Here is a 26,973-nt window from a genome sequence, read left to right on the forward strand (position 1 = left end):
TACACACACACACAAGTGAACACATCAGAATGTTAGGTGGCTGTGATGTCATCAAAGGCAACGTGATGACGTCACAGACACTGTGCTTTGATCTAGCATGGGCTCTGTGATGCCATCAGTGTTAGGTTATAACCCTAGCACCATGTCATTATCATACCTCCACTGGTTTTCGGGGGATAACTTTTGAAGGGATGGTGGTAGAGACTTGAAACCAAGCTCTGCACCCCCATTTTCGGACATTCCGGATCCAACGGTGCCACCCTCGAGTCTCTACGAGGTCGGGAAGTGGGTCAACCAGAACCTCGAGGACTCTGGTGCATACCTCGACAGGTTTCGGGGGATAACTTTTGAAGGGATGGTGGTAGAGACTTGAAACCAAGCTCTGCACCCCCATTTCGGGACATTCCGGATCCAACGGTGCCACCCTCGCGTCTCTACGAGGTCGGGAAGTGGGTCAACCAGAACCTTGAAGACTCTGGTGCATACCTCGACGGGTTTTTGGAGGATAACGTTTGAAGGAAAGGTGGTAGAGACGTGAAACTAAGCTCTGCACCCCCATTTTTGGACATTCCGGATCCAAGGGTACCACCATCGAGTCTCTACAAGGTTGGGAAGTGGGTCAACTAGAACCTCGAGGACTCTGGTGCATACCTGGACGGGTTTTTGTGGAATAACTTTTGAAGTGAATGTGGTACAGACTTGAAAGCAGGCTCTGCACCCCCATAACTTTGTCTGCACACACACACACACACACACACACACACCCACACCCACAACACACATACACACACACACAAGTGAACACATCAGAATGTTAGGTGGCTGTGATGTCATCAAAGGCAACGTGATGACGTCACAGACACTGTGCTTTGATCTAGCATGGGCTCTGTGATGCCATCAGTGTTAGGTTATAACCCTAGCACCATGTCATTATCATACCTCCACTGGTTTTCGGGGGATAACTTTTGAAGGGATGGTGGTAGAGACTTGAAACCAAGCTCTGCACCCCCATTTTCGGACATTCCGGATCCAACGGTGCCACCCTCGAGTCTCTACGAGGTCGGGAAGTGGGTCAACCAGAACCTCGAGGACTCTGGTGCATACCTCGACAGGTTTCGGGGGATAACTTTTGAAGGGATGGTGGTAGAGACTTGAAACCAAGCTCTGCACCCCTATTTCTGGACATTCCGGATCCAACGGTGCCACCCTCGCGTCTCTACGATGTCGGGAAGTGGGTCAACCAGAACCTTGAAGACTCTGGTGCATACCTCGACGGGTTTTTGGAGGATAACGTTTGAAGGAAAGGTGGTAGAGACGTGAACCTAAGCTCTGCACCCCCATTTTTGGACATTCCGGATCCAAGGGTACCACCATCGAGTCTCTACAAGGTTGGGAAGTGGGTCAACTAGAACCTCGAGGACTCTGGTGCATACCTGGACGGGTTTTTGTGGAATAACTTTTGAAGTGAATGTGGTACAGACTTGAAAGCAGGCTCTGCACCCCCATAACTTTGTCTGCACACACACACACACACACACACACACCCACACCCACAACACACATACACACACACACAAGTGAACACATCAGAATGTTAGGTGGCTGTGATGTCATCAAAGGCAACGTGATGACGTCACAGACACTGTGCTTTGATCTAGCATGGGCTCTGTGATGCCATCAGTGTTAGGTTATAACCCTAGCATCATGTCATTATCATACCTCCACTGGTTTTCGGGGGATAACTTTTGAAGGGATGGTGGTAGAGACTTGAAACCAAGCTCTGCACCCCCATTTTCGGACATTCCGGATCCAACGGTGCCACCCTCGAGTCTCTACGAGGTCGGGAAGTGGGTCAACCAGAACCTCGAGGACTCTGGTGCATACCTCGACAGGTTTTGGGGGATAACTTTTGAAGGGATGGTGGTAGAGACTTGAAACCAAGCTCTGCACCCCCATTTTCGAACATTCCGGATCCAACGGTGCCACCCTCGCGTCTCTACGAGGTCGGGAAGTGGGTCAACCAGAACCTTGAAGACTCTGGTGCATACCTCGACGGGTTTTTGGAGGATAACGTTTGAAGGAAAGGTGGTAGAGACGTGAAACTAAGCTCTGCACCCCCATTTTTGGACATTCCGGATCCAAGGGTACCACCATCGAGTCTCTACAAGGTTGGGAAGTGGGTCAACTAGAACCTCGAGGACTCTGGTGCATACCTGGACGGGTTTTTGTGGAATAACTTTTGAAGTGAATGTGGTACAGACTTGAAAGCAGGCTCTGCACCCCCATAACTTTGTCTGCACACACACACACACACACACACACACACCCACACCCACAACACACATACACACACACACAAGTGAACACATCAGAATGTTAGGTGGCTGTGATGTCATCAAAGGCAACGTGATGACGTCACAGACACTGTGCTTTGATCTAGCATGGGCTCTGTGATGCCATCAGTGTTAGGTTATAACCCTAGCACCATGTCATTATCATACCTCCACTGGTTTTCGGGGGATAACTTTTGAAGGGATGGTGGTAGAGACTTGAAACCAAGCTCTGCACCCCCATTTTCGGACATTCCGGATCCAACGGTGCCACCCTCGAGTCTCTACGAGGTCGGGAAGTGGGTCAACCAGAACCTCGAGGACTCTGGTGCATACCTCGACAGGTTTCGGGGGATAACTTTTGAAGGGATGGTGGTAGAGACTTGAAACCAAGCTCTGCACCCCTATTTCTGGACATTCCGGATCCAACGGTGCCACCCTCGCGTCTCTACGACGTCGGGAAGTGGGTCAACCAGAACCTTGAAGACTCTGGTGCATACCTCGACGGGTTTTTGGAGGATAACGTTTGAAGGAAAGGTGGTAGAGACGTGAACCTAAGCTCTGCACCCCCATTTTTGGACATTCCGGATCCAAGGGTACCACCATCGAGTCTCTACAAGGTTGGGAAGTGGGTCAACTAGAACCTCGAGGACTCTGGTGCATACCTCGACGGGTTTTTGTGGAATAACTTTTGAAGTGAATGTGGTACAGACTTGAAAGCAGGCTCTGCACCCCCATAACTTTGTCTGCACACACACACACACACACACACACACACCCACACCCACAACACACATACACACACACACAAGTGAACACATCAGAATGTTAGGTGGCTGTGATGTCATCAAAGGCAACGTGATGACGTCACAGACACTGTGCTTTGATCTAGCATGGGCTCTGTGATGCCATCAGTGTTAGGTTATAACCCTAGCATCATGTCATTATCATACCTCCACTGGTTTTCGGGGGATAACTTTTGAAGGGATGGTGGTAGAGACTTGAAACCAAGCTCTGCACCCCCATTTTCGGACATTCCGGATCCAACGGTGCCACCCTCGAGTCTCTACGAGGTCGGGAAGTGGGTCAACCAGAACCTCGAGGACTCTGGTGCATACCTCGACAGGTTTTGGGGGATAACTTTTGAAGGAAAGGTGGTAGAGACGTGAAACTAAGCTCTGCACCCCCATTTTTGGACATTCCGGATCCAAGGGTACCACCATCGAGTCTCTACAAGGTTGGGAAGTGGGTCAACTAGAACCTCGAGGACTCTGGTGCATACCTGGACGGGTTTTTGTGGAATAACTTTTGAAGTGAATGTGGTACAGACTTGAAAGCAGGCTCTGCACCCCCATAACTTTGTCTGCACACACACACACACACACATACACACACCCACACCCACAACACACATACACACACACACAAGTGAACACATCAGAATGTTAGGTGGCTGTGATGTCATCAAAGGCAACGTGATGACGTCACAGACACTGTGCTTTGATCTAGCATGGGCTCTGTGATGCCATCAGTGTTAGGTTATAACCCTAGCACCATGTCATTATCATACCTCCACTGGTTTTCGGGGGATAACTTTTGAAGGGATGGTGGTAGAGACTTGAAACCAAGCTCTGCACCCCCATTTTCGGACATTCCGGATCCAACGGTGCCACCCTCGAGTCTCTACGAGGTCGGGAAGTGGGTCAACCAGAACCTCGAGGACTCTGGTGCATACCTCGACAGGTTTCGGGGGATAACTTTTGAAGGGATGGTGGTAGAGACTTGAAACCAAGCTCTGCACCCCCATTTTCGGACATTCCGGATCCAACGGTGCCACCCTGGAGTCTCTACGAGGTCGGGAAGTGGGTCAACCAGAACCTCGAGGACTCTGGTGCATACCTCGACAGGTTTCGGGGGATAACTTTTGAAGGGATGGTGGTAGGGACTTGAAACCAAGCTCTGCACCCCCATTTTCGGACATTCCGGATCCAATGGTGCCACCCTTGCGTCTCTACGAGGTCGGGAAGTGGGTCAACCAGAACCTTGAAGACTCTGGTGCATACCTCGACGGGTTTTTGGAGGATAACGTTTGAAGGAAAGGTGGTAGAGACGTGAAACTAAGCTCTGCACCCCCATTTTCGGACATTCCGGATCCAAGGGTACCACCATCGAGTCTCTACAAGGTTGGGAAGTGGGTCAACTAGAACCTCGAGGACTCTGGTGCATACCTGGACGGGTTTTTGTGGAATAACTTTTGAAGTGAATGTGGTACAGACTTGAAAGCAGGCTCTGCACCCCCATAACTTTGTCTGCACACACACACACACACACACACACACACCCACACCCACAACACACATACACACACACACAAGTGAACACATCAGAATGTTAGGTGGCTGTGATGTCATCAAAGGCAACGTGATGACGTCACAGACACTGTGCTTTGATCTAGCATGGGCTCTGTGATGCCATCAGTGTTAGGTTATAACCCTAGCACCATGTCATTATCATACCTCCACTGGTTTTCGGGGGATAACTTTTGAAGGGATGGTGGTAGAGACTTGAAACCAAGCTCTGCACCCCCATTTTCGGACATTCCGGATCCAACGGTGCCACCCTCGAGTCTCTACGAGGTCGGGGAGTGGGTCAACCAGAACCTCGAGGACTCTGGTGCATACCTCGACAGGTTTCGGGGGCTAACTTTTGAAGGGATGGTGGTAGAGACTTGAAACCAAGCTCTGCACCCCCATTTTCGGACATTCCGGATCCAACGGTGCCACCCTGGAGTCTCTACGAGGTCGGGAAGTGGGTCAACCAGAACCTCGAGGACTCTGGTGCATACCTCGACAGGTTTCGGGGGATAACTTTTGAAGGGATGGTGGTAGGGACTTGAAACCAAGCTCTGCACCCCCATTTTCGGACATTCCGGATCCAATGGTGCCACCCTTGCGTCTCTACGAGGTCGGGAAGTGGGTCAACCAGAACCTTGAAGACTCTGGTGCATACCTCGACGGGTTTTTGGAGGATAACGTTTGAAGGAAAGGTGGTAGAGACGTGAAACTAAGCTCTGCACCCCCATTTTCGGACATTCCGGATCCAAGGGTACCACCATCGAGTCTCTACAAGGTTGGGAAGTGGGTCAACTAGAACCTCGAGGACTCTGGTGCATACCTGGACGGGTTTTTGTGGAATAACTTTTGAAGTGAATGTGGTACAGACTTGAAAGCAGGCTCTGCACCCCCATAACTTTGTCTGCACACACACACACACACACACACACACACCCACACCCACAACACACATACACACACACACAAGTGAACACATCAGAATGTTAGGTGGCTGTGATGTCATCAAAGGCAACGTGATGACGTCACAGACACTGTGCTTTGATCTAGCATGGGCTCTGTGATGCCATCAGTGTTAGGTTATAACCCTAGCACCATGTCATTATCATACCTCCACTGGTTTTCGGGGGATAACTTTTGAAGGGATGGTGGTAGAGACTTGAAACCAAGCTCTGCACCCCCATTTTCGGACATTCCGGATCCAACGGTGCCACCCTCGAGTCTCTACGAGGTCGGGAAGTGGGTCAACCAGAACCTTGAAGACTCTGGTGCATACCTCGACAGGTTTTTGGAGGATAACGTTTGAAGGAAAGGTGGTAGAGACGTGAAACTAAGCTCTGCACCCCCATTTTCGGACATTCCGGATCCAACGGTGCCACCCTAGAGTCTCTACGACGTCGGGAAGTGGGTCAACCAGAACCTCGAGGACTCTGGTGCATACCTCGACAGGTTTCGGGGGATAACTTTTGAAGGGATGGTGGTAGGGACTTGAAACCAAGCTCTGCACCCCCATTTTCGGACATTCCGGATCCAACGGTGCCACCGTCGAGTCTCTACGACGTCGGGAAGTGGGTCAACCAGAACCTCGAGGACTCTGGTGCATACCTCGACGGGTTTTTGGAGGATAACGTTTGAAGGAAAGGTGGTAGAGACGTGAAACTAAGCTCTGCACCCCCATTTTCGGACATTCCGGATCCAAGGGTACCACCATCGAGTCTCTACAAGGTTGGGAAGTGGGTCAACTAGAACCTCGAGGACTCTGGTGCATACCTCGACGGGTTTTTGTGGAATAACTTTTGAAGTGAATGTGGTACAGACTTGAAAGCAGGCTCTGCACCCCCATAACTTTGTCTGCACACACACACACACACACACACACACACCCACACCCACAACACACATACACACACACACAAGTGAACACATCAGAATGTTAGGTGGCTGTGATGTCATCAAAGGCAACGTGATGACGTCACAGACACTGTGCTTTGATCTAGCATGGGCTCTGTGATGCCATCAGTGTTAGGTTATAACCCTAGCACCATGTCATTATCATACCTCCACTGGTTTTCGGGGGATAACTTTTGAAGGGATGGTGGTAGAGACTTGAAACCAAGCTCTGCACCCCCATTATCGGACATTCCGGATCCAACGGTGCCACCCTCGAGTCTCTACAAGGTCGGGAAGTGGGTCAACCAGAACCTCGAGGACTCTGGTGCATACCTCGACAGGTTTCGGGGGCTAACTTTTGAAGGGATGGTGGTAGAGACTTGAAACCAAGCTCTGCACCCCCATTTTCGGACATTCCGGATCCAACGGTGCCACCCTGGAGTCTCTACGAGGTCGGGAAGTGGGTCAACCAGAACCTCGAGGACTCTGGTGCATACCTCGACAGGTTTCGGGGGATAACTTTTGAAGGGATGGTGGTAGGGACTTGAAACCAAGCTCTGCACCCCCATTTTCGGACATTCCGGATCCAACGGTGCCACCCTTGCGTCTCTACGAGGTCGGGAAGTGGGTCCACCAGAACCTTGAAGACTCTGGTGCATACCTCGACGGGTTTTTGGAGGATAACGTTTGAAGGAAAGGTGGTAGAGACGTGAAACTAAGCTCTGCACCCCCATTTTTGGACATTCCGGATCCAAGGGTACCACCATCGAGTCTCTACAAGGTTGGGAAGTGGGTCAACTAGAACCTCGAGGACTCTGGTGCATACCTGGACGGGTTTTTGTGGAATAACTTTTGAAGTGAATGTGGTACAGACTTGAAAGCAGGCTCTGCACCCCCATAACTTTGTCTGCACACACACACACACACACACACACACACCCACACCCACAACACACATACACACACACACAAGTGAACACATCAGAATGTTAGGTGGCTGTGATGTCATCAAAGGCAACGTGATGACGTCACAGACACTGTGCTTTGATCTAGCATGGGCTCTGTGATGCCATCAGTGTTAGGTTATAACCCTAGCACCATGTCATTATCATACCTCCACTGGTTTTCGGGGGATAACTTTTGAAGGGATGGTGGTAGAGACTTGAAACCAAGCTCTGCACCCCCATTTTCGGACATTCCGGATCCAACGGTGCCACCCTCGAGTCTCTACGAGGTCGGGAAGTGGGTCAACCAGAACCTCGAGGACTCTGGTGCATACCTCGACAGGTTTCGGGGGATAACTTTTGAAGGGATGGTGGTAGAGACTTGAAACCAAGCTCTGCACCCCTATTTCTGGACATTCCGGATCCAACGGTGCCACCCTCGCGTCTCTACGACGTCGGGAAGTGGGTCAACCAGAACCTTGAAGACTCTGGTGCATACCTCGACGGGTTTTTGGAGGATAACGTTTGAAGGAAAGGTGGTAGAGACGTGAAACTAAGCTCTGCACCCCCATTTTTGGACATTCCGGATCCAAGGGTACCACCATCGAGTCTCTACAAGGTTGGGAAGTGGGTCAACTAGAACCTCGAGGACTCTGGTGCATACCTGGACGGGTTTTTGTGGAATAACTTTTGAAGTGAATGTGGTACAGACTTGAAAGCAGGCTCTGCACCCCCATAACTTTGTCTGCACACACACACACACACACACACACACACACACACCCACAACACACATACACACATACACAAGTGAACACATCAGAATGTTAGGTGGCTGTGATGTCATCAAAGGCAACGTGATGACGTCACAGACACTGTGCTTTGATCTAGCATGGGCTCTGTGATGCCATCAGTGTTAGGTTATAACCCTAGCACCATGTCATTATCATACCTCCACTGGTTTTCGGGGGATAACTTTTGAAGGGATGGTGGTAGAGACTTGAAACCAAGCTCTGCACCCCCATTTTCGGACATTCCGGATCCAACGGTACCACCCTGGAGTCTCTACGAGGTCGGGAAGTGGGTCAACCAGAACCTCGAGGACTCTGGTGCATACCTCGACAGGTTTCGGGGGATAACTTTTGAAGGGATGGTGGTAGAGACTTGAAACCAAGCTCTGCACCCCCATTTTCGAACATTCCGGATCCAACGGTGCCACCCTCGCGTCTCTACGAGGTCGGGAAGTGGGTCAACCAGAACCTTGAAGACTCTGGTGCATACCTCGACGGGTTTTTGGAGGATAACGTTTGAAGGAAAGGTGGTAGAGACGTGAAACTAAGCTCTGCACCCCCATTTTTGGACATTCCGGATCCAAGGGTACCACCATCGAGTCTCTACAAGGTTGGGAAGTGGGTCAACTAGAACCTCGAGGACTCTGGTGCATACCTGGACGGGTTTTTGTGGAATAACTTTTGAAGTGAATGTGGTACAGACTTGAAAGCAGGCTCTGCACCCCCATAACTTTGTCTGCACACACACACACACACACACACACACACACACCCACACCCACAACACACATACACACACACACAAGTGAACACATCAGAATGTTAGGTGGCTGTGATGTCATCAAAGGCAACGTGATGACGTCACAGACACTGTGCTTTGATCTAGCATGGGCTCTGTGATGCCATCAGTGTTAGGTTATAACCCTAGCACCATGTCATTATCATACCTCCACTGGTTTTCGGGGGATAACTTTTGAAGGGATGGTGGTAGAGACTTGAAACCAAGCTCTGCACCCCCATTTTCGGACATTCCGGATCCAACGGTGCCACCCTCGAGTCTCTACGAGGTCGGGGAGTGGGTCAACCAGAACCTCGAGGACTCTGGTGCATACCTCGACAGGTTTCGGGGGCTAACTTTTGAAGGGATGGTGGTAGAGACTTGAAACCAAGCTCTGCACCCCCATTTTCGGACATTCCGGATCCAACGGTGCCACCCTGGAGTCTCTACGAGGTCGGGAAGTGGGTCAACCAGAACCTCGAGGACTCTGGTGCATACCTCGACAGGTTTCGGGGGATAACTTTTGAAGGGATGGTGGTAGGGACTTGAAACCAAGCTCTGCACCCCCATTTTCGGACATTCCGGATCCAATGGTGCCACCCTTGCGTCTCTACGAGGTCGGGAAGTGGGTCAACCAGAACCTTGAAGACTCTGGTGCATACCTCGACGGGTTTTTGGAGGATAACGTTTGAAGGAAAGGTGGTAGAGACGTGAAACTAAGCTCTGCACCCCCATTTTTGGACATTCCGGATCCAAGGGTACCACCATCGAGTCTCTACAAGGTTGGGAAGTGGGTCAACTAGAACCTCGAGGACTCTGGTGCATACCTGGACGGGTTTTTGTGGAATAACTTTTGAAGTGAATGTGGTACAGACTTGAAAGCAGGCTCTGCACCCCCATAACTTTGTCTGCACACACACACACACACACACACACACACCCACACCCACAACACACATACACACACACACAAGTGAACACATCAGAATGTTAGGTGGCTGTGATGTCATCAAAGGCAACGTGATGACGTCACAGACACTGTGCTTTGATCTAGCATGGGCTCTGTGATGCCATCAGTGTTAGGTTATAACCCTAGCACCATGTCATTATCATACCTCCACTGGTTTTCGGGGGATAACTTTTGAAGGGATGGTGGTAGAGACTTGAAACCAAGCTCTGCACCCCCATTTTCGGACATTCCGGATCCAACGGTGCCACCCTCGAGTCTCTACGAGGTCGGGAAGTGGGTCAACCAGAACCTTGAAGACTCTGGTGCATACCTCGACAGGTTTTTGGAGGATAACGTTTGAAGGAAAGGTGGTAGAGACGTGAAACTAAGCTCTGCACCCCCATTTTCGGACATTCCGGATCCAACGGTGCCACCCTAGAGTCTCTACGACGTCGGGAAGTGGGTCAACCAGAACCTCGAGGACTCTGGTGCATACCTCGACAGGTTTCGGGGGATAACTTTTGAAGGGATGGTGGTAGGGACTTGAAACCAAGCTCTGCACCCCCATTTTCGGACATTCCGGATCCAACGGTGCCACCGTCGAGTCTCTACGACGTCGGGAAGTGGGTCAACCAGAACCTCGAGGACTCTGGTGCATACCTCGACGGGTTTTTGGAGGATAACGTTTGAAGGAAAGGTGGTAGAGACGTGAAACTAAGCTCTGCACCCCCATTTTTGGACATTCCGGATCCAAGGGTACCACCATCGAGTCTCTACAAGGTTGGGAAGTGGGTCAACTAGAACCTCGAGGACTCTGGTGCATACCTCGACGGGTTTTTGTGGAATAACTTTTGAAGTGAATGTGGTACAGACTTGAAAGCAGGCTCTGCACCCCCATAACTTTGTCTGCACACACACACACACACACACACACACACCCACACCCACAACACACATACACACACACACAAGTGAACACATCAGAATGTTAGGTGGCTGTGATGTCATCAAAGGCAACGTGATGACGTCACAGACACTGTGCTTTGATCTAGCATGGGCTCTGTGATGCCATCAGTGTTAGGTTATAACCCTAGCACCATGTCATTATCATACCTCCACTGGTTTTCGGGGGATAACTTTTGAAGGGATGGTGGTAGAGACTTGAAACCAAGCTCTGCACCCCCATTTTCGGACATTCCGGATCCAACGGTGCCAACCTCGAGTCTCTACGAGGTCGGGAAGTGGGTCAACCAGAACCTCGAGGACTCTGGTGCATACCTCGACAGGTTTCGGGGGATAACTTTTGAAGGGATGGTGGTAGAGACTTGAAACCAAGCTCTGAACCCCCATTTTCGAACATTCCGGATCCAACGGTGCCCCCCTCGCGTCTCTACGAGGTCGGGAAGTGGGTCAACCAGAACCTTGAAGACTCTGGTGCATACCTCGACGGGTTTTTGGAGGATAACGTTTGAAGGAAAGGTGGTAGAGACGTGAAACTAAGCTCTGCACCCCCATTTTTGGACATTCCGGATCCAAGGGTACCACCATCGAGTCTCTACAAGGTTGGGAAGTGGGTCAACTAGAACCTCGAGGACTCTGGTGCATACCTCGACGGGTTTTTGTGGAATAACTTTTGAAGTGAATGTGGTACAGACTTGAAAGCAGGCTCTGCACCCCCATAACTTTGTCTGCACACACACACACACACACACACACACCCACACCCACAACACACATACACACACACACAAGTGAACACATCAGAATGTTAGGTGGCTGTGATGTCATCAAAGGCAACGTGATGACGTCACAGACACTGTGCTTTGATCTAGCATGGGCTCTGTGATGCCATCAGTGTTAGGTTATAACCCTAGCACCATGTCATTATCATACCTCCACTGGTTTTCGGGGGATAACTTTTGAAGGGATGGTGGTAGAGACTTGAAACCAAGCTCTGCACCACCATTTTCGGACATTCCGGATCCAACGGTGCCACCCTCGAGTCTCTACGAGGTCGGGAAGTGGGTCAACCAGAACCTCGAGGACTCTGGTGCATACCTCGTCAGGTTTCGGGGGATAACTTTTGAAGGGATGGTGGTAGAGACTTGAAACCAAGCTCTGCACCCCTATTTCTGGACATTCCGGATCCAACGGTGCCACCCTCGCGTCTCTACGACGTCGGGAAGTGGGTCAACCAGAACCTTGAAGACTCTGGTGCATACCTCGACGGGTTTTTGGAGGATAACGTTTGAAGGAAAGGTGGTAGAGACGTGAACCTAAGCTCTGCACCCCCATTTTTGGACATTCCGGATCCAAGGGTACCACCATCGAGTCTCTACAAGGTTGGGAAGTGGGTCAACTAGAACCTCGAGGACTCTGGTGCATACCTCGACGGGTTTTTGTGGAATAACTTTTGAAGTGAATGTGGTACAGACTTGAAAGCAGGCTCTGCACCCCCATAACTTTGTCTGCACACACACACACACACACACACACACCCACACCCACAACACACATACACACACACACAAGTGAACACATCAGAATGTTAGGTGGCTGTGATGTCATCAAAGGCAACGTGATGACGTCACAGACACTGTGCTTTGATCTAGCATGGGCTCTGTGATGCCATCAGTGTTAGGTTATAACCCTAGCACCATGTCATTATCATACCTCCACTGGTTTTCGGGGGATAACTTTTGAAGGGATGGTGGTAGAGACTTGAAACCAAGCTCTGCACCCCCATTTTCGGACATTCCGGATCCAACGGTGCCACCCTCGAGTCTCTACGAGGTCGGGAAGTGGGTCAACCAGAACCTCGAGGACTCTGGTGCATACCTCGACAGGTTTCGGGGGATAACTTTTGAAGGGATGGTGGTAGAGACTTGAAACCAAGCTCTGCACCCCCATTTCTGGACATTCCGGATCCAACGGTGCCACCCTCGCGTCTCTACGAGGTCGGGAAGTGGGTCAACCAGAACCTTGAAGACTCTGGTGCATACCTCGACGGGTTTTTGGAGGATAACGTTTGAAGGAAAGGTGGTAGAGACGTGAAACTAAGCTCTGCACCCCCATTTTTGGACATTCCGGATCCAAGGGTACCACCATCGAGTCTCTACAAGGTTGGGAAGTGGGTCAACTAGAACCTCGAGGACTCTGGTGCATACCTGGACGGGTTTTTGTGGAATAACTTTTGAAGTGAATGTGGTACAGACTTGAAAGCAGGCTCTGCACCCCCATAACTTTGTCTGCACACACACACACACACACACACACACACACCCACACCCACAACACACATACACACACACACAAGTGAACACATCAGAATGTTAGGTGGCTGTGATGTCATCAAAGGCAACGTGATGACGTCACAGACACTGTGCTTTGATCTAGCATGGGCTCTGTGATGCCATCAGTGTTAGGTTATAACCCTAGCACCATGTCATTATCATACCTCCACTGGTTTTCGGGGGATAACTTTTGAAGGGATGGTGGTAGAGACTTGAAACCAAGCTCTGCACCCCCATTTTCGGACATTCCGGATCCAACGGTGCCACCCTCGAGTCTCTACGAGGTCGGGAAGTGGGTCAACCAGAACCTTGAAGACTCTGGTGCATACCTCGACGGGTTTTTGGAGGATAACGTTTGAAGGAAAGGTGGTAGAGACGTGAAACTAAGCTCTGCACCCCCATTTTCGGACATTCCGGATCCAACGGTGCCACCCTAGAGTCTCTACGACGTCGGGAAGTGGGTCAACCAGAACCTCGAGGACTCTGGTGCATACCTCCACAGGTTTCGGGGGATAACTTTTGAAGGGATGGTGGTAGGGACTTGAAACCAAGCTCTGCACCCCCATTTTCGGACATTCCGGATCCAACGGTGCCACCGTCGAGTCTCTACGACGTCGGGAAGTGGGTCAACCAGAACCTCGAGGACTCTGGTGCATACCTCGACGGGTTTTTGGAGGATAACGTTTGAAGGAAAGGTGGTAGAGACGTGAAACTAAGCTCTGCACCCCCATTTTCGGACATTCCGGATCCAAGGGTACCACCATCGAGTCTCTACAAGGTTGGGAAGTGGGTCAACTAGAACCTCGAGGACTCTGGTGCATACCTCGACGGGTTTTTGTGGAATAACTTTTGAAGTGAATGTGGTACAGACTTGAAAGCAGGCTCTGCACCCCCATAACTTTGTCTGCACACACACACACACACACACACACACACCCACACCCACAACACACATACACACACACACAAGTGAACACATCAGAATGTTAGGTGGCTGTGATGTCATCAAAGGCAACGTGATGACGTCACAGACACTGTGCTTTGATCTAGCATGGGCTCTGTGATGCCATCAGTGTTAGGTTATAACCCTAGCACCATGTCATTATCATACCTCCACTGGTTTTCGGGGGATAACTTTTGAAGGGATGGTGGTAGAGACTTGAAACCAAGCTCTGCACCCCCATTTTTGGACATTCCGGATCCAACGGTGCCACCCTCGAGTCTCTACAAGGTCGGGAAGTGGGTCAACCAGAACCTCGAGGACTCTGGTGCATACCTCGACAGGTTTCGGGGGCTAACTTTTGAAGGGATGGTGGTAGAGACTTGAAACCAAGCTCTGCACACCCATTTTCGGACATTCCGGATCCAACGGTGCCACCCTGGAGTCTCTACGAGGTCGGGAAGTGGGTCAACCAGAACCTCGAGGACTCTGGTGCATACCTCGACAGGTTTCGGGGGATAACTTTTGAAGGGATGGTGGTAGGGACTTGAAACCAAGCTCTGCACCCCCATTTTCGGACATTCCGGATCCAATGGTGCCACCCTTGCGTCTCTACGAGGTCGGGAAGTGGGTCCACCAGAACCTTGAAGACTCTGGTGCATACCTCGACGGGTTTTTGGAGGATAACGTTTGAAGGAAAGGTGGTAGAGACGTGAAACTAAGCTCTGCACCCCCATTTTTGGACATTCCGGATCCAAGGGTACCACCATCGAGTCTCTACAAGGTTGGGAAGTGGGTCAACTAGAACCTCGAGGACTCTGGTGCATACCTGGACGGGTTTTTGTGGAATAACTTTTGAAGTGAATGTGGTACAGACTTGAAAGCAGGCTCTGCACCCCCATAACTTTGTCTGCACACACACACACACACACACACACACACCCACACCCACAACACACATACACACACACACAAGTGAACACATCAGAATGTTAGGTGGCTGTGATGTCATCAAAGGCAACGTGATGACGTCACAGACACTGTGCTTTGATCTAGCATGGGCTCTGTGATGCCATCAGTGTTAGGTTATAACCCTAGCACCATGTCATTATCATACCTCCACTGGTTTTCGGGGGATAACTTTTGAAGGGATGGTGGTAGAGACTTGAAACCAAGCTCTGCACCCCCATTTTCGGACATTCCGGATCCAACGGTGCCACCCTCGAGTCTCTACGAGGTCGGGAAGTGGGTCAACCAGAACCTCGAGGACTCTGGTGCATACCTCGACAGGTTTCGGGGGATAACTTTTGAAGGGATGGTGGTAGAGACTTGAAACCAAGCTCTGCACCCCCATTTCTGGACATTCCGGATCCAACGGTGCCACCCTGGCGTCTCTACGAGGTCGGGAAGTGGGTCAACCAGAACCTTGAAGACTCTGGTGCATACCTCGACGGGTTTTTGGAGGATAACGTTTGAAGGAAAGGTGGTAGAGACGTGAAACTAAGCTCTGCACCCCCATTTTTGGACATTCCGGATCCAAGGGTACCACCATCGAGTCTCTACAAGGTTGGGAAGTGGGTCAACTAGAACCTCGAGGACTCTGGTGCATACCTGGACGGGTTTTTGTGGAATAACTTTTGAAGTGAATGTGGTACAGACTTGAAAGCAGGCTCTGCACCCCCATAACTTTGTCTGCACACACACACACACACACACACACACACCCACACCCACAACACACATACACACACACACAAGTGAACACATCAGAATGTTAGGTGGCTGTGATGTCATCAAAGGCAACGTGATGACGTCACAGACACTGTGCTTTGATCTAGCATGGGCTCTGTGATGCCATCAGTGTTAGGTTATAACCCTAGCACCATGTCATTATCATACCTCCACTGGTTTTCGGGGGATAACTTTTGAAGGGATGGTGGTAGAGACTTGAAACCAAGCTCTGCACCCCCATTTTCGGACATTCCGGATCCAACGGTGCCACCCTCGAGTCTCTACGAGGTCGGGAAGTGGGTCAACCAGAACCTCGAGGACTCTGGTGCATACCTCGACAGGTTTCGGGGGATAACTTTTGAAGGGATGGTGGTAGAGACTTGAAACCAAGCTCTGCACCCCCATTTTCGAACATTCCGGATCCAACGGTGCCACCCTCGCGTCTCTACGACGTCGGGAAGTGGGTCAACCAGAACCTTGAAGACTCTGGTGCATACCTCGACGGGTTTTTGGAGGATAACGTTTGAAGGAAAGGTGGTAGAGACGTGAAACTAAGCTCTGCACCCCCATTTTTGGACATTCCGGATCCAAGGGTACCACCATCGAGTCTCTACAAGGTTGGGAAGTGGGTCAACTAGAACCTCGAGGACTCTGGTGCATACCTGGACGGGTTTTTGTGGATTAACTTTTGAAGTGAATGTGGTACAGACTTGAAAGCAGGCTCTGCACCCCCATAACTTTGTCTGCACACACACACACACACACACACACACACCCACACCCACAACACACATACACACACACACAAGTGAACACATCAGAATGTTAGGTGGCTGTGATGTCATCAAAGGCAACGTGATGACGTCACAGACACTGTGCTTTGATCTAGCATGGGCTCTGTGATGCCATCAGTGTTAGGTTATAACCCTAGCACCATGTCATTATCATACCTCCACTGGTTTTCGGGGGATAACTTTTGAAGGGATGGTGGTAGAGACTTGAAACCAAGCTCTGCACACCCATTTTCGGACATTCCGGATCCAACGGTGCCACCCTCGAATCTCTACGAGGTCGGGAAGTGGGTCAACCAGAACCTCGAGGACTCTGGTGCATACCTCGACAGGTTTCGGGGGATAACTTTTGAAGGGATGGTGGTAGAGACTTGAAACCAAGCTCTGCACCCCCATTTTCGAACATTCCGGATCCAACGGTGCCACCCTCGCGTCTCTACGAGGTCGGGAAGTGGGTCAACCAGAACCTTGAAGACTCTGGTGCATACCTCGACGGGTTTTTGGAGGATAACGTTTGAAGGAAAGGTGGTAGAGACGTGAAACTAAGCTCTGCACCCCCATTTTCGGACATTCCGGATCCAACGGTGCCACCCTCGAGTCTCTACGAGGTCGGGAAGTGGGTCAACCAGAACCTCGAGGACTCTGGTGCATACCTCGACAGGTTTCGGGGGATAACTTTTGAAGGGATGGTGGTAGAGACTTGAAACCAAGCTCTGCACCCCCATTTTCGGACATTCCGGATCCAACGGTGCCACCCTCGAGTCTCTACGAGGTCGGGAAGTGGGTCAACCAGAACCTCGAGGACTCTGGTGCATACCTCGACAGGTTTCGGGGGATAACTTTTGAAGGGATGGTGGTAGAGACTTGAAACCAAGCTCTGCACCCCCATTTTCGGACATTCCGGATCCAACGGTGCCACCCTCGAGTCTCTACGACGTCGGGAAGTGGGTCAACCAGAACCTTGAAGACTCTGGTGCATACCTCGACGGGTTTTTGGAGGATAACGTTTGAAGGAAAGGTGGTAGAGACGTGAAACTAAGCTCTGCACCCCCATTTTTGGACATTCCGGATCCAAGGGTACCACCATCGAGTCTCTACAAGGTTGGGAAGTGGGTCAACTAGAACCTCGAGGACTCTGGTGCATACCTGGACGGGTTTTTGGAGGATAACGTTTGAAGTGAATGTGGTACAGACTTGAAAGCAGGCTCTGCACCCCCATAACTTTGTCTGCACACACACACACACACACACACACACACACACACCCACAACACACATACACACACACACAAGTGAACACATCAGAATGTTAGGTGGCTGTGATGTCATCAAAGGCAACGTGATGACGTCACAGACACTGTGCTTTGATCTAGCATGGGCTCTGTGATGCCATCAGTGTTAGGTTATAACCCTAGCACCATGTCATTATCATACCTCCACTGGTTTTCGGGGGATAACTTTTGAAGGGATGGTGGTAGAGACTTGAAACCAAGCTCTGCACCCCCATTTTCGGACATTCCGGATCCAACGGTGCCACCCTCGAGTCTCTACGAGGTCGGGAAGTGGGTCAACCAGAACCTCGAGGACTCTGGTGCATACCTCGACAGGTTTCGGGGGATAACTTTTGAAGGGATGGTGGTAGAGACTTGAAACCAAGCTCTGCACCCCCATTTCTGGACATTCCGGATCCAACGGTGCCACCCTGGCGTCTCTACGAGGTCGGGAAGTGGGTCAACCAGAACCTTGAAGACTCTGGTGCATACCTCGACGGGTTTTTGGAGGATAACGTTTGAAGGAAAGGTGGTAGAGACGTGAAACTAAGCTCTGCACCCCCATTTTTGGACATTCCGGATCCAAGGGTACCACCATCGAGTCTCTACAAGGTTGGGAAGTGGGTCAACTAGAACCTCGAGGACTCTGGTGCATACCTGGACGGGTTTTTGTGGAATAACTTTTGAAGTGAATGTGGTACAGACTTGAAAGCAGGCTCTGCACCCCCATAACTTTGTCTGCACACACACACACACACACACACACACACCCACACCCACAACACACATACACACACACACAAGTGAACACATCAGAATGTTAGGTGGCTGTGATGTCATCAAAGGCAACGTGATGACGTCACAGACACTGTGCTTTGATCTAGCATGGGCTCTGTGATGCCATCAGTGTTAGGTTATAACCCTAGCACCATGTCATTATCATACCTCCACTGGTTTTCGGGGGATAACTTTTGAAGGGATGGTGGTAGAGACTTGAAACCAAGCTCTGCACCCCCATTTTCGGACATTCCGGATCCAACGGTGCCACCCTCGAGTCTCTACGAGGTCGGGAAGTGGGTCAACCAGAACCTCGAGGACTCTGGTGCATACCTCGACAGGTTTCGGGGGATAACTTTTGAAGGGATGGTGGTAGAGACTTGAAACCAAGCTCTGCACCCCCATTTCTGGACATTCCGGATCCAACGGTGCCACCCTGGCGTCTCTACGAGGTCGGGAAGTGGGTCAACCAGAACCTTGAAGACTCTGGTGCATACCTCGACGGGTTTTTGGAGGATAACGTTTGAAGGAAAGGTGGTAGAGACGTGAAACTAAGCTCTGCACCCCCATTTTTGGACATTCCGGATCCAAGGGTACCACCATCGAGTCTCTACAAGGTTGGGAAGTGGGTCAACTAGAACCTCGAGGACTCTGGTGCATACCTGGACGGGTTTTTGTGGAATAACTTTTGAAGTGAATGTGGTACAGACTTGAAAGCAGGCTCTGCACCCCCATAACTTTGTCTGCACACACACACACACACACACACACACACCCACACCCACAACACACATACACACACACACAAGTGAACACATCAGAATGTTAGGTGGCTGTGATGTCATCAAAGGCAACGTGATGACGTCACAGACACTGTGCTTTGATCTAGCATGGGCTCTGTGATGCCATCAGTGTTAGGTTATAACCCTAGCACCATGTCATTATCATACCTCCACTGGTTTTCGGGGGATAACTTTTGAAGGGATGGTGGTAGAGACTTGAAACCAAGCTCTGCACCCCCATTTTCGGACATTCCGGATCCAACGGTGCCACCCTCGAGTCTCTACGAGGTCGGGAAGTGGGTCAACCAGAACCTCGAGGACTCTGGTGCATACCTCGACAGGTTTCGGGGGATAACTTTTGAAGGGATGGTGGTAGAGACTTGAAACCAAGCTCTGCACCCCCATTTTCGAACATTCCGGATCCAACGGTGCCACCCTCGCGTCTCTACGACGTCGGGAAGTGGGTCAACCAGAACCTTGAAGACTCTGGTGCATACCTCGACGGGTTTTTGGAGGATAACGTTTGAAGGAAAGGTGGTAGAGACGTGAAACTAAGCTCTGCACCCCCATTTTTGGACATTCCGGATCCAAGGGTACCACCATCGAGTCTCTACAAGGTTGGGAAGTGGGTCAACTAGAACCTCGAGGACTCTGGTGCATACCTGGACGGGTTTTTGTGGATTAACTTTTGAAGTGAATGTGGTACAGACTTGAAAGCAGGCTCTGCACCCCCATAACTTTGTCTGCACACACACACACACACACACACACACACCCACACCCACAACACACATACACACACACACAAGTGAACACATCAGAATGTTAGGTGGCTGTGATGTCATCAAAGGCAACGTGATGACGTCACAGACACTGTGCTTTGATCTAGCATGGGCTCTGTGATGCCATCAGTGTTAGGTTATAACCCTAGCACCATGTCATTATCATACCTCCACTGGTTTTCGGGGGATAACTTTTGAAGGGATGGTGGTAGAGACTTGAAACCAAGCTCTGCACACCCATTTTCGGACATTCCGGATCCAACGGTGCCACCCTCGAATCTCTACGAGGTCGGGAAGTGGGTCAACCAGAACCTCGAGGACTCTGGTGCATACCTCGACAGGTTTCGGGGGATAACTTTTGAAGGGATGGTGGTAGAGACTTGAAACCAAGCTCTGCACCCCCATTTTCGAACATTCCGGATCCAACGGTGCCACCCTCGCGTCTCTACGAGGTCGGGAAGTGGGTCAACCAGAACCTTGAAGACTCTGGTGCATACCTCGACGGGTTTTTGGAGGATAACGTTTGAAGGAAAGGTGGTAGAGACGTGAAACTAAGCTCTGCACCCCCATTTTCGGACATTCCGGATCCAACGGTGCCACCCTCGAGTCTCTACGAGGTCGGGAAGTGGGTCAACCAGAACCTCGAGGACTCTGGTGCATACCTCGACAGGTTTCGGGGGATAACTTTTGAAGGGATGGTGGTAGAGACTTGAAACCAAGCTCTGCACCCCCATTTTCGGACATTCCGGATCCAACGGTGCCACCCTCGAGTCTCTACGAGGTCGGGAAGTGGGTCAACCAGAACCTCGAGGACTCTGGTGCATACCTCGACAGGTTTCGGGGGATAACTTTTGAAGGGATGGTGGTAGAGACTTGAAACCAAGCTCTGCACCCCCATTTTCGGACATTCCGGATCCAACGGTGCCACCCTCGAGTCTCTACGACGTCGGGAAGTGGGTCAACCAGAACCTTGAAGACTCTGGTGCATACCTCGACGGGTTTTTGGAGGATAACGTTTGAAGGAAAGGTGGTAGAGACGTGAAACTAAGCTCTGCACCCCCATTTTTGGACATTCCGGATCCAAGGGTACCACCATCGAGTCTCTACAAGGTTGGGAAGTGGGTCAACTAGAACCTCGAGGACTCTGGTGCATACCTGGACGGGTTTTTGGAGGATAACGTTTGAAGTGAATGTGGTACAGACTTGAAAGCAGGCTCTGCACCCCCATAACTTTGTCTGCACACACACACACACACACACACACACACACACACCCACAACACACATACACACACACACAAGTGAACACATCAGAATGTTAGGTGGCTGTGATGTCATCAAAGGCAACGTGATGACGTCACAGACACTGTGCTTTGATCTAGCATGGGCTCTGTGATGCCATCAGTGTTAGGTTATAACCCTAGCACCATGTCATTATCATACCTCCACTGGTTTTCGGGGGATAACTTTTGAAGGGATGGTGGTAGAGACTTGAAACCAAGCTCTGCACCCCCATTTTCGGACATTCCGGATCCAACGGTGCCACCCTCGAGTCTCTACGAGGTCGGGAAGTGGGTCAACCAGAACCTCGAGGACTCTGGTGCATACCTCGACAGGTTTCGGGGGATAACTTTTGAAGGGATGGTGGTAGAGACTTGAAACCAAGCTCTGCACCCCCATTTCTGGACATTCCGGATCCAACGGTGCCACCCTGGCGTCTCTACGAGGTCGGGAAGTGGGTCAACCAGAACCTTGAAGACTCTGGTGCATACCTCGACGGGTTTTTGGAGGATAACGTTTGAAGGAAAGGTGGTAGAGACGTGAAACTAAGCTCTGCACCCCCATTTTTGGACATTCCGGATCCAAGGGTACCACCATCGAGTCTCTACAAGGTTGGGAAGTGGGTCAACTAGAACCTCGAGGACTCTGGTGCATACCTGGACGGGTTTTTGTGGAATAACTTTTGAAGTGAATGTGGTACAGACTTGAAAGCAGGCTCTGCACCCCCATAACTTTGTCTGCACACACACACACACACACACACACACACCCACACCCACAACACACATACACACACACACAAGTGAACACATCAGAATGTTAGGTGGCTGTGATGTCATCAAAGGCAACGTGATGACGTCACAGACACTGTGCTTTGATCTAGCATGGGCTCTGTGATGCCATCAGTGTTAGGTTATAACCCTAGCACCATGTCATTATCATACCTCCACTGGTTTTCGGGGGATAACTTTTGAAGGGATGGTGGTAGAGACTTGAAACCAAGCTCTGCACCCCCATTTTCGGACATTCCGGATCCAACGGTGCCACCCTCGAGTCTCTACGAGGTCGGGAAGTGGGTCAACCAGAACCTCGAGGACTCTGGTGCATACCTCGACAGGTTTCGGGGGATAACTTTTGAAGGGATGGTGGTAGAGACTTGAAACCAAGCTCTGCACCCCCATTTCTGGACATTCCGGATCCAACGGTGCCACCCTGGCGTCTCTACGAGGTCGGGAAGTGGGTCAACCAGAACCTTGAAGACTCTGGTGCATACCTCGACGGGTTTTTGGAGGATAACGTTTGAAGGAAAGGTGGTAGAGACGTGAAACTAAGCTCTGCACCCCCATTTTTGGACATTCCGGATCCAAGGGTACCACCATCGAGTCTCTACAAGGTTGGGAAGTGGGTCAACTAGAACCTCGAGGACTCTGGTGCATACCTGGACGGGTTTTTGTGGAATAACTTTTGAAGTGAATGTGGTACAGACTTGAAAGCAGGCTCTGCACCCCCATAACTTTGTCTGCACACACACACACACACACACACACACACCCACACCCACAACACACATACACACACACACAAGTGAACACATCAGAATGTTAGGTGGCTGTGATGTCATCAAAGGCAACGTGATGACGTCACAGACACTGTGCTTTGATCTAGCATGGGCTCTGTGATGCCATCAGTGTTAGGTTATAACCCTAGCACCATGTCATTATCATACCTCCACTGGTTTTCGGGGGATAACTTTTGAAGGGATGGTGGTAGAGACTTGAAACCAAGCTCTGCACCCCCATTTTCGGACATTCCGGATCCAACGGTGCCACCCTCGAGTCTCTACGAGGTCGGGAAGTGGGTCAACCAGAACCTCGAGGACTCTGGTGCATACCTCGACAGGTTTCGGGGGATAACTTTTGAAGGGATGGTGGTAGAGACTTGAAACCAAGCTCTGCACCCCCATTTTCGAACATTCCGGATCCAACGGTGCCACCCTCGCGTCTCTCCGAGGTCGGGAAGTGGGTCAACCAGAACCTTGAAGACTCTGGTGCATACCTCGACGGGTTTTTGGAGGATAACGTTTGAAGGAAAGGTGGTAGAGACGTGAAACTAAGCTCTGCACCCCCATTTTTGGACATTCCGGATCCAAGGGTACCACCATCGAGTCTCTACAAGGTTGGGAAGTGGGTCAACTAGAACCTCGAGGACTCTGGTGCATACCTGGACGGGTTTTTGTGGAATAACTTTTGAAGTGAATGTGGTACAGACTTGAAAGCAGGCTCTGCACCCCCATAACTTTGTCTGCACACACACACACACACACACACACACACACCCACACCCACAACACACATACACACACACACAAGTGAACACATCAGAATGTTAGGTGGCTGTGATGTCATCAAAGGCAACGTGATGACGTCACAGACACTGTGCTTTGATCTAGCATGGGCTCTGTGATGCCATCAGTGTTAGGTTATAACCCTAGCACCATGTCATTATCATACCTCCACTGGTTTTCGGGGGATAACTTTTGAAGGGATGGTGGTAGAGACTTGAAACCAAGCTCTGCACCCCCATTTTCGGACATTCCGGATCCAACGGTGCCACCCTCGAGTCTCTACGAGGTCGGGAAGTGGGTCAACCAGAACCTTGAAGACTCTGGTGCATACCTCGACGGGTTTTTGGAGGATAACGTTTGAAGGAAAGGTGGTAGAGACGTGAAACTAAGCTCTGCACCCCCATTTTCGGACATTCCGGATCCAACGGTGCCACCCTAGAGTCTCTACGACGTCGGGAAGTGGGTCAACCAGAACCTCGAGGACTCTGGTGCATACCTCCACAGGTTTCGGGGGATAACTTTTGAAGGGATGGTGGTAGGGACTTGAAACCAAGCTCTGCACCCCCATTTTCGGACATTCCGGATCCAACGGTGCCACCGTCGAGTCTCTACGACGTCGGGAAGTGGGTCAACCAGAACCTCGAGGACTCTGGTGCATACCTCGACGGGTTTTTGGAGGATAACGTTTGAAGGAAAGGTGGTAGAGACGTGAAACTAAGCTCTGCACCCCCATTTTCGGACATTCCGGATCCAAGGGTACCACCATCGAGTCTCTACAAGGTTGGGAAGTGGGTCAACTAGAACCTCGAGGACTCTGGTGCATACCTCGACGGGTTTTTGTGGAATAACTTTTGAAGTGAATGTGGTACAGACTTGAAAGCAGGCTCTGCACCCCCATAACTTTGTCTGCACACACACACACACACACACACACACACCCACACCCACAACACACATACACACACACACAAGTGAACACATCAGAATGTTAGGTGGCTGTGATGTCATCAAAGGCAACGTGATGACGTCACAGACACTGTGCTTTGATCTAGCATGGGCTCTGTGATGCCATCAGTGTTAGGTTATAACCCTAGCACCATGTCATTATCATACCTCCACTGGTTTTCGGGGGATAACTTTTGAAGGGATGGTGGTAGAGACTTGAAACCAAGCTCTGCACCCCCATTTTTGGACATTCCGGATCCAACGGTGCCACCCTCGAGTCTCTACAAGGTCGGGAAGTGGGTCAACCAGAACCTCGAGGACTCTGGTGCATACCTCGACAGGTTTCGGGGGCTAACTTTTGAAGGGATGGTGGTAGAGACTTGAAACCAAGCTCTGCACACCCATTTTCGGACATTCCGGATCCAACGGTGCCACCCTGGAGTCTCTACGAGGTCGGGAAGTGGGTCAACCAGAACCTCGAGGACTCTGGTGCATACCTCGACAGGTTTCGGGGGATAACTTTTGAAGGGATGGTGGTAGGGACTTGAAACCAAGCTCTGCACCCCCATTTTCGGACATTCCGGATCCAATGGTGCCACCCTTGCGTCTCTACGAGGTCGGGAAGTGGGTCCACCAGAACCTTGAAGACTCTGGTGCATACCTCGACGGGTTTTTGGAGGATAACGTTTGAAGGAAAGGTGGTAGAGACGTGAAACTAAGCTCTGCACCCCCATTTTTGGACATTCCGGATCCAAGGGTACCACCATCGAGTCTCTACAAGGTTGGGAAGTGGGTCAACTAGAACCTCGAGGACTCTGGTGCATACCTGGACGGGTTTTTGTGGAATAACTTTTGAAGTGAATGTGGTACAGACTTGAAAGCAGGCTCTGCACCCCCATAACTTTGTCTGCACACACACACACACACACACACACACACCCACACCCACAACACACATACACACACACACAAGTGAACACATCAGAATGTTAGGTGGCTGTGATGTCATCAAAGGCAACGTGATGACGTCACAGACACTGTGCTTTGATCTAGCATGGGCTCTGTGATGCCATCAGTGTTAGGTTATAACCCTAGCACCATGTCATTATCATACCTCCACTGGTTTTCGGGGGATAACTTTTGAAGGGATGGTGGTAGAGACTTGAAACCAAGCTCTGCACCCCCATTTTCGGACATTCCGGATCCAACGGTGCCACCCTCGAGTCTCTACGAGGTCGGGAAGTGGGTCAACCAGAACCTCGAGGACTCTGGTGCATACCTCGACAGGTTTCGGGGGATAACTTTTGAAGGGATGGTGGTAGAGACTTGAAACCAAGCTCTGCACCCCCATTTTCGAACATTCCGGATCCAACGGTGCCACCCTCGCGTCTCTACGACGTCGGGAAGTGGGTCAACCAGAACCTTGAAGACTCTGGTGCATACCTCGACGGGTTTTTGGAGGATAACGTTTGAAGGAAAGGTGGTAGAGACGTGAAACTAAGCTCTGCACCCCCATTTTTGGACATTCCGGATCCAAGGGTACCACCATCGAGTCTCTACAAGGTTGGGAAGTGGGTCAACTAGAACCTCGAGGACTCTGGTGCATACCTGGACGGGTTTTTGTGGATTAACTTTTGAAGTGAATGTGGTACAGACTTGAAAGCAGGCTCTGCACCCCCATAACTTTGTCTGCACACACACACACACACACACACACACACCCACACCCACAACACACATACACACACACACAAGTGAACACATCAGAATGTTAGGTGGCTGTGATGTCATCAAAGGCAACGTGATGACGTCACAGACACTGTGCTTTGATCTAGCATGGGCTCTGTGATGCCATCAGTGTTAGGTTATAACCCTAGCACCATGTCATTATCATACCTCCACTGGTTTTCGGGGGATAACTTTTGAAGGGATGGTGGTAGAGACTTGAAACCAAGCTCTGCACACCCATTTTCGGACATTCCGGATCCAACGGTGCCACCCTC

Source organism: Lutjanus erythropterus, chromosome 17, assembly GCF_056507025.1.
Source record: "Lutjanus erythropterus isolate fLutEry1 chromosome 17, fLutEry1.hap2, whole genome shotgun sequence".
In the NCBI taxonomy this organism is placed as follows: Eukaryota; Metazoa; Chordata; class Actinopteri; order Lutjaniformes; family Lutjanidae; genus Lutjanus; species Lutjanus erythropterus.